Genomic DNA, 10009 nt, shown 5'->3' with positions numbered 1-10009 from the left:
TTCAAATTTTCTTCACATTTTACTATATTTTCCTGTAAGTTTGCCATTCCAAGATCCAGTCTAGAAATTCACAATGTATTTGTTGTTGCACAACAAAGAGATGGATGGCTTAGCTCAAATATCAAAGACATACACACACACAGAGTCACTCACTTTCTCTAGATCAAGAAGAGAGTGCAGATGAAGGCCAAAGTCAAGCATTCCATAGAAGCTGAGGGAAAATCCTCTGCCCAGATAGAGGTATGTCTTATTTCTTTTTTTGCAAAAATTATTATAACTCTTTAATAAATTAATAATAATTCACTAATGCGTCTTTTAGATTGAACAAAACAATACATATTTTTTAAAAAGACAAATCAGAAAACATGAGAGAATGTTTTTTAACACATCAGAAGATTCCAGGTTACCCTGAAATTCCAGAGACAAAGGCTTGAGGGAAAAGGAAAATCATAGACATAGGCTTTCAAGGAAATGTTATGAATATAAAAAGAATTCCATGCTTTGAGTAGGGACATTTATCTCAGATATTTGATTCCAACATGCTCACTAGTCCATGCCTGCAGGAACCGACACATGCTTTCATAGTGTCTCCTACTATTAGAATTTGAGCATGATTCAGAACAAAACATGAATTTTCACTTTATACTTTCTAGCACATGCACCTTGTAGATTATTGTATGTATCAGATGTTACATCTACATTTTTAAATGGTGGATAACTAGGCAACTAATATATGCAGGGTCTTTAAGCATTGATGGAAAATGTACATTATGAGTGAACACCTACCTATTGACCTCCACAATTTTTGTACCAAAATATACTTATATTTTAAATCCATTTTCCCAAGCTTTATGTAACTTTCCTGCATTTTCAAGATTTGTAAACACGTGGAATAATGTGCTCTAGTGTCCTTGGTTGATATTTCGGTAGTCTGGTACCTCCTTCCGTCTTCTCGGTGTGACTTGTTTGTACTGGCAAGCCAGTTTATTATTTGTGTCTTCTTTAATTTTTTATTTATTTATAGTATAGAAACCAGAATCTGCCAGAAATGGTTTGAAAAACTGATATGCTTAAAGAAAGTTAGTAGCAGTATCTCCTCTAGCAAAAAGGGCCAAAGCAGCATATAAGTAACAACCCTTTGAGGAGAGTGTCAAAGGGATAAGAGTGAATTTCAAGAAGAGAGAGAATGGAGTCCTTGAAGCAGAGAATCTTAAGACGGCTGCAGAGACTGTTGTATACAGAGCAGTTTACAGAATTTTTATTGCTGGTGGCCAAGATCTTCTCTTGACACTGAACAGAGGAAAGGGAAGGGCTTTTAGAGCTGAAAAATTTAATTTTACATGGAGAGGAACAGACAGGAACAAAAAGCAGGGGAATAACATGGTCACTGTTGCTGAATTACTGGCTGATAGTAGCTGGCCCATGGTGCTCTGGGGTTGCACAGCTGTTATCTCTGTAGGCAGATTTATCAAACAGGATGTGGTAAATTACCCTCCTGGCGCCAAGGCTTGGGTAAAGAATGAAGGTCTCCAGGCTACTCTCACAGGGTTAGGGGAAGGCCACACAAGAGGCATCAGATGGCATGCATAGAGTACATGTGAGGGGTCACTTAAGCTAACCCATCCTTCAAGAGGAATGTATCTCTCTCTGCCACATGAGCTCCTAGACACAGTGAGTTTGGATCAAAGATGGACTCTCCATTTTAGTGGGAAAAATGAGCCCTTACTACCACAGAATCTTGCAGTCTCCATAGGACATGAATCCGGTTGAGCTTCTTGTAATCTCTGTGGCATTACTGCTCCACAAAGGGAATTCAACATTTGATCCTCCATCTCCAATTTCCCTAATACAAGTTGCTGTGTATTGGAACCAACTTAACTGACACAGCAGTCACTGCTTGAGTAGATTCTGTTCTAAGGGACAGTAGCTGCTGCAACCCTTCATCTACTCAAAATTTTGAATCTAAATACTTGTTTTTGATTCAGTTAGGGTCTGCTCAAAAATACCATATTTTTACAGTTTTTTCCCTGTTCTACAAGATGACAATTCTTACTCCAAGGTTTTTCTCATACCACGGGAACTGCAGTTCCATGATATGAGTTCAACAGAATGAATGGTCCCAAAGCATTCAAAATTGAGTATATGGATTGAAAAAATATATGTAAATTTAGTACGTTTTTTCCCTAAATGTCTAGGAAGTAAGTATAGTGAGATAAAAATCAAAACTGTATGTCAGGACAATGCTTGGAACACAGGGATATATTTTATTATTCCACATAATGACATTTCACAGTCTTGGCTTGTATTGTCTGGACATCATATCTTTCAATTTGGATGAGTGGGATCCTAGCTGTTATGTTTGGAAATTGAAGTTTCACAGGAATGTGAGGCTTAGACACCTATGTTTGAAGAAGTGGTTATAGACATTCCAATGGCATAACAAGAAGTAGGAAAAGGAAGAAAGACAGGGTAAGAGATCTTAGAACTTAATGATGTGTTCCTGAAGCAGCTGTACCTGTGGTTGGACTGGTGGATAACAGAGAAAGATTTTTTTTTAATTCTTACTCTATGTGTCTACCCATCCCTAGAGTGCAAGAGAGGGTTTTTGTATGGTTTTTAACGTGTGTGTTTTGGTATCAAATTAACATGGATGCCATATAAATAATTCATCCCAAATTTATTATATACCTAAATGTAAATGCTTAATATTCTAATTCACAAGAGAACTTAGAAATATTTCTCAAAGGCTTTGGTTAAAAATAAGTTCAAAAAACGTAAAACCAAAATCTTAAAAGTATCCACATTGGATTTTGGAAGTGTGAAAATAATTTGTGATTCCTTCATAAAAAATTATGTAGAGAATCAGAGAAAAACCTTTGGAAACCATATAAGTGATAAGGGTCTGTAATGGTTTAGGGTATTAAATGACTCCAAAAGTCTTATGTGTTAAAAATGTAGTCCCTCAAATCTGATGTTAAGGCTAGTAATATTCACTGTCTTGAGAACAGTGAATTTCTCTATGATAATGTCATGAAAGATGGGGAATGATGCTGAACATTAAGAATGAAACTAATTCATGGAAATTATTAACTTAATTTGGCAGGTTGGGGAAATATCAGAAAAAAAAAGAGCAGTAAAAATTATTTAACTTTATAAAAATTTATAAGAATTGACTTCAATTGAATGAATTTTCAAATAAAGGATGTTAACCTAAGTAGCTTAGGCATTAAGTGAAAATCTTTCTTGTAAAGTCCATTTATTTTAAATCTTTATTTAAAATGGCATATCTGTATGTATGAAGATTTTAAATACATATCTTATGTATGTATGTACATGTAAGTATGTATGTAACTTTACTACTCTGAAACTGAGAACGAGATCCATTTATGCAGTGCCATAGTAGGCTAAGCCTCTGCACGTAGTGCGATATACATGAAGAGAGAAATAATGAGGGCAAGGGGTGAAAGAGATGTCTCTGGCTCACTCTAATTTCCCTCAACAGTGGCTTAGGCCAGGGTGAATCAAGAAACATGGAAACCAATCTTGGTGCCACACATGACAGTAGAAATCCAAGTAGTTAAGCCATCTGCTGCCTCCCAAAGTGTACATTAATAGAAAACGTGGATCTCAAGCACCCTGAAATGGGATGAAAAACATTCCAAGAGCAGCTATACCCAAATATTTGCATCAAGATTTTTATTTGCAAAATAATAATTTTATTTTAGAGGGATGGAGGGAGAATGTAGGAATGTTCCCATCTAATTCCTAGGCAGAAGTAACTCAATCCAAGTTTCCTGGCAGAGAACCAGCCACTTGAGCCATAAGGGTTACACTGCTCCCTCCAGGGCTGCACATTAGTAGTAAGTTGAAAACTAAAGCAGGTCCAGGACTCAAACCCACACTGTTATAGGATGTGAGCATCCCGAATGGGACATCAAACTTCAGTAAATATCTACTCTATTGAATAGAGTCTGTAAGTTTAATTTTTGAAAAGATTTATCTATTTCTATTTGGATATCTGTTCTATCAGCTGATAAGGATTAGAATCAATAGACAGTCCAGTAGCAATGACTAGTCCAAGGGTCCTTATCTATATTTCAAATACAATTTCCCGTGAATGGAATTAAGACTGTACAGTGGATATGAGACTTGAACAGGAAATTAAACTTCTGCAGCTTGTAGTGCCAGAAAGTAAGAAAATTATAGGCAAGGATGCAACCAACAAACTTAGGCAACCAAATCAATATTAAACTGTATATATATAAACTGTATTTATATAAAGTATATATATATATGAAGTATTTTTAAGGCTTGTTTTGAAGCAAATCGAGAAATAAAATAAATAAGCCAGAGTGAGTTTAAAACAAATATCCTGCTTGCAATACTGATACAAAAGAAGATAAGTACACAATAAATTGAGGAGAAATTTCGTATATTGAATAAAAACTAGTTGCAAAAGAGTTTTGAGGGGCAGTTTTATTTGGAAGCATGATTTCTGAATTTTTAGCACAATTCATCCCATATCATGGAGCTAGAATTCAGAGATGAGTAATCAAATGAATACTCCTCTACAAATTACCCAGTTAAGAATCTGTATGGATTGCCTGTAGCACCCAAGTGCAAGGGGAAAGTATTGTATGAATTGTGCTGTGACTTCTTTTTATAAAGCACAACATGGAAACTGGAAAACCTTTCTGACAGAGATATGACAAAACAGCATCTCCTGCATGATCTAATTGGCATCAACAGTGAAGACTGTTTAGGACAGCATGCACTCTTCTTGAGATGGCTGATAAGAACTGCACTTTCCCTCTGCTGGTTCCTCCCCCCAGGGATAATTAGGTTTAATCAACAGATGGACATCAGTGAAATCACAAAGGAGGGACATTAATTTCTTAAAAAGGCATGTCAGAAATTTCCTCAGGCTAAGGTATCTAAGGAGACATGATTTCCAAATGTGATATGAGATCCTAGAAAAGCAAATGGACATTAGATGAAGACCAGAATGAAATGAAGTCAACAGTTGCTTATATACCCATGTTTACACAGCTCAATTCACAATAGGCAAGATACAGGATCAATCCAGATGTCCAACAATAAACGGATTAAAAATGTGAATTACCGTGAAATAAAAAGTTCAGGCATAGCAAAGAACAAGATCCTTTCTTTCGCAATAAAATGGATGTAAATGGAAACCATAAAATGGATGTAAATGGCTTCATGAAGTAAGCCAGTCCGCAAAAGATAAATATCATATGTTGTTTTTTTCTGATCTGTGGTAATTAATACAAAGAACAAAGACTATGGTCTGTATCAGATTGACGTTTTGAGATCTGATGATTTGTCACAGCCTTTGTCTATACTCTCAAAGAATAGTGGATTATTTTCTACTTGCTAGTAGAGTGGTAAGTCTGTGATTTTGAAGTGCAATGAAAATACAGTGTAATTTTTTTTTAATATGGAAGTATGAGGGTGGGTGGGGAATGCAGGCAAAAGGGAGGGTATGGTGGGAAGAATCACCAGTCTTCTAAATCTGTATTGTGAAATACATGAAATTTGTTCATCTTATACAAATAAATAAGTATGAACAGACAATTTTAAGTGAAGCAATGAGTGAATGATAATGCACACAATTGGTTATTTAATTGATGTGTATACTACACTAAATCAGGAGAAAATAATACGAGAAATTGCTTTACATATTTGTATTGTCATTGAAACTGATTTCTCAGACCAGGGATGGTCTCCCAATGAAACTGTTGAATTTATCTGAACAATAAGATGCTGGACTCGCTGCATGGTCCATGCTTGCAATGAAGGAATCATGACTGGATATGAATTGTACTACCGTAACAATATGAGGGAATTCAATATGGGAGAGAGCTTTTTGGAGGGGTTAAGGGAATCCCGGAGCCAATGAAACTGTGTCATAAAATGAAATTTAAAAAAAGAAGCAACTGTAGGCTTAAACCTAAGCACAGATCTATGACTTATATTACAAATCAAAACAAAAATCAATTATATTATTGTGAATGTGAAAAAAAGAAACTGATTTCTAAATTATTAATCTACTAAAATTAAAAATTAAATGAAATGCTAATTTTAATAAATAGGACATTATGCATTATTTATGTTCCCTGATTTAGTTTCCCAAATTTTATTTTTCTCACCTTTTATTTTAAAATTTATTTTTATTGGAAAGGCAGAAGTATAGAGAAGAAGAGAGAAAGAGAGGAAGATCTGTCTTCTGATTCACTTCCCAAGTGGCTGCAGTAGCTGGAGCTGAGCTGATCCAAAGTCAGAAGCCAGGAGATTCCCAGAGATTTCCCAGGGTGCAGGGTCCCAAAGCTTTGGGCAGTCCTCGACTGCTTTCCTAGAGCACAGGCAGGGAGCAGGATGGGAGGTGGGGCCACTGGGATTAGAACTGGTGCCCATTAGGGATCCTGGCACATGCAAGGTGAGGACCTTAGCTGCTAGACTACGATGCCAGGCCCGATTTTTCTCACCTTCTAAAGGTAACCGTTACTTTGTATTTTTATTTGCTATTCCATATTTTTTAAAATTAAATTTTCTTTCAGTTTATATTTCCAAATGACATATATTATTTAATTTTTGCAAATACTTAATTCTAATCTGTTATAGCCACAGTCTTAATTCACCACTGATTATACTCGTTGAGAACAAGTAAATAGTAGGAGGACCGCATTTACACTGGAGCATAAATATGATAATCATGTTTAAAAGTAATTTCATTCCTATAATTTTTAATGGTGTGTTATGTTGCATGCCGCATATCAGTGGGAAATGTTACTTTTCTTTTGGGGATGGCCTTGTTTGACTAAGCATGATGGTTTCCACTTGTATCCATTTTGTTGAAAAAAACAGGATTTCATGCTTTTTGTGGCTAAGTATTATTTTATGGTAAATGTGTACTGCATTTTCTTTATTAATTCATCATTTAATGAACATCTGATTGATTTCATCTTAGCTATTATGAATTGAGCTGCAATAACACGGGGATGCAAATAACTCTCATTGGCTGATTTCATTTCATTTGGGTAAACTCTCTCAAGTAGGATGATTGGGTCATGTGATAAACCTTTCGTATGGCGATATTACTAACAGAGTAGGAATTTAACCCAATTGGACGTTTTTGTGTGAGGCTTTTAGAGTGTGAACAAATTGGATTAGATTGGCAAGCATAGTTCTATGATCAAGTTGTGGTGGGATGGAGACACAAATAAATCCCCCCTAGCACCAAACATTCTGTGCTTGCTTAGGACTAGACAGTAATATCATTACCATCGGATGCTGAGCCAATGAGGTTGTCTGACTTGCACTGTACATGTCTAAAACCATGAACAGAAAATAAGATAAAAACCCTTTACTTTGCAGGTAGCTAGTCTTGGGTAAAAACTTCTGATCCAGCTCCGTGCTAATGCCTTAAAAGAACGGAATGGAGCATGACCAAAACCCTTGGCCCCTGCTTCCATGTGGGAGGCCAGAAAGAAGCTCCTATCTCCTGGCTCCTGGGTTCACATCAGCCCAGCACTGACCACTGTGGACATCTGGGGAATAAACCAATGGATGGGAGAACTCTTTCTGCCTCTCCTTCTCTCTGTAACTCTGCCTTTCAAATAAAGATAAAATACATCTTTTTAAAAGTAAACAACCATAGGGGCAGACATTTAGCCTAACAAAAATGTGTAGCATAGATACCACATTATATCTGTGCTCAGCATCAGGCTCCAAGTCCCTATTTATGCAGCTGGTGGTAGGTAGTTGTGCTGGCCCAAGTTACTGAATTGCCATCACCCAAACAGGAGATCTGGATTGAATTCCTACCCCACGGCATTGACTCAGCCAAGTTATAGATTTTTTTTTTTTTTTGAAAGGAGAGACAGATAGGAAGATATTCAGTCAGCTGATTCACTTTTTTTTTTTAATATTTATTTATTTATTGGAAAGTCAGATATACAGAGAGGAGGAGAGACAGAGAGGAAGATCTTCCATCAGATGATTCACTCCCCAAGTGAACGCAACAGCCAATGCTATGCCAATCCGAAGCCAGGACCCAGGAACTTCTTCCAGGTCTCCCACACGGGTGCAGGGTCCCAAATCCCTGGGCTGTCCTCAACTGCTTTCCCAGGCCACAAGCAGGGAGCTGAATGGGAAGTAGAGCCGCCAGGATTAGAACCAGCGCCCACATGGGATCCCGGACATGTTCAAGGCAAGGACTTTAGCCACTAGGCCATGCCGCTGGGCCCAAGTCATAGATTTTGTAAGAATCTGAGGTGCTAAGCACCAGATGGGAGGATTTTATTTTACATTGTGTGTCTCTGCCTCTCAAATAAATAGTGAATGCATGCTCATTGACATCAACTATCACCTGTTACATATGTGGAAAATGTATTTAAAAGAAAAAAAAAGAGTAGAAAATGAAGTGATGGTGATAATGGAAAAAATAACAGGAACATAAAACAGAGAAAAGGAAAATATGAAAAATATTAATCCAACTGTATTTATATTCACTTTATTTATTTATCTATTCATTTTATGATAAGGTTCTATAGTCTCTGGGATTTTCCTTCTACCCTCTCCAAGGCCCCTTCCTCCCACTGATTTCACCTGTATTATTACTATAATGTAGTCCTTCATAAAGAGTCAAAAAGCCCATTATTCTACTATTTCAGCGTATCCTGACATCGTAGATAGGGACAATGTTACAGACTCCAACTAAAATGCAACAATTAAAAATCTTTTGAGTGTTTTAAAATACATAAATGTATTGCCTATTAGAAGATTTTAATTATAAAAATGCATGCAAATTAAAATTAAGTGGGCTGATGAGATAAACCATAATAACACAAATCAAAGAAACCAAGTGTAGCCACATTAACTTCAAGCAGAGCTCATCTCCAAGAAACGAAATTTATGAGGCATTAAGGACATTTCATAAAAAACAAAGAGACTCATTCTCAAGAAAATATAATTATATGGTATTTATCTAACAAGAGAGCATCAAGCCATGTGAGGAAGGCAGTGTCAGAACAGCAATGAAAAACAGATGTGTCCGCTATTATCCATGAAGATATTAATAACCCCTAAGAGAAATGGACAGACCCATTATTCAAAATACCATTTAGGACATAATTTAATGGAACAGTATCAGCAATTAAATAGATTTAATTAACATCTACAGAATAGTTTATCTAATAATGTGCAGATTACGCATTTTAGACAAGTATAATTGGGCTTTTCACCAGGCAGATTTTATTAAGAGCATGCAGCATGTACATCTTAGCAAATTCATAAACGTAGAAGTCATACAGCATATGCCCTCAGAATATACTGTGTTGTAACAGAAACAAAGAACTGAAAGACAATTTAAAAATCCAAAAATATGTAGTGATTACACTTTTCAATACTAAAAGGGACATGAAAAAAGTCTGAAGAGATGTTTAAAATATCTTGAACTAAAGCCTAATTAAAATACAACTTACAAAAAATGGTGTGAAGAAAGAAGAGGAAATCTCTTAATAAAACGCACAGAGGTAAATGTATATTTTAGAAAATCAGAAAATGAGCTTTGCACAATGGCAGTATTGTAGCCAATGCGGTTTATCTGAGGCGCGATTACTGCTAATAGAAAATAAGGAAATCGCTAAAGACAATAATGTAGGTTTTCATCTTCACTTGACCTTAGCTAAAAGACTGAGAAGTGATAGGTTTTCATCTTGAATTAAAGAAAAAGAGAAAAATTATGACTAAAATAAGAAAAATATAACATTATAGAGGTCAAAAATCAAAATAAAAATTAAAACAATTAGATTTTTTTTTCAAATGGATGCTGCTATTATAAAATTTCTAAGAAAATAAAACTATCTAAAATTAACAGGTAAAACACACAAAAAAATATTTCTGCCCCAAGGCATTTAGAGGTGCTTTTCCACCAAGAAGCAATATCAGTCTTGACAAACGATCAATTTTTAGAGTAATTTGAACTGCT

The 10009-nt window shown here is 35.8% G+C and overlaps 1 pseudogene; it reads left to right on the top strand.

Annotated features, from left to right (window-relative positions):
• Positions 1 to 9585: 9585 nt before the first annotated feature.
• Positions 9586 to 9764, top strand: LOC121149512 (annotated as a pseudogene).
• Positions 9765 to 10009: the final 245 nt, after the last annotated feature.

The sequence above is a fragment of the Ochotona curzoniae genome, unplaced genomic scaffold, assembly GCF_017591425.1.
Source record: "Ochotona curzoniae isolate NIBS_2020 unplaced genomic scaffold, NIBS_Ocur_1.0 scaffold_4701, whole genome shotgun sequence".
NCBI lineage: Eukaryota > Metazoa > Chordata > Mammalia > Lagomorpha > Ochotonidae > Ochotona > Ochotona curzoniae.
The sequence above is the reverse complement of the archived record's forward strand: the minus strand, read 5'-3'. Positions and strand labels throughout refer to the sequence as shown.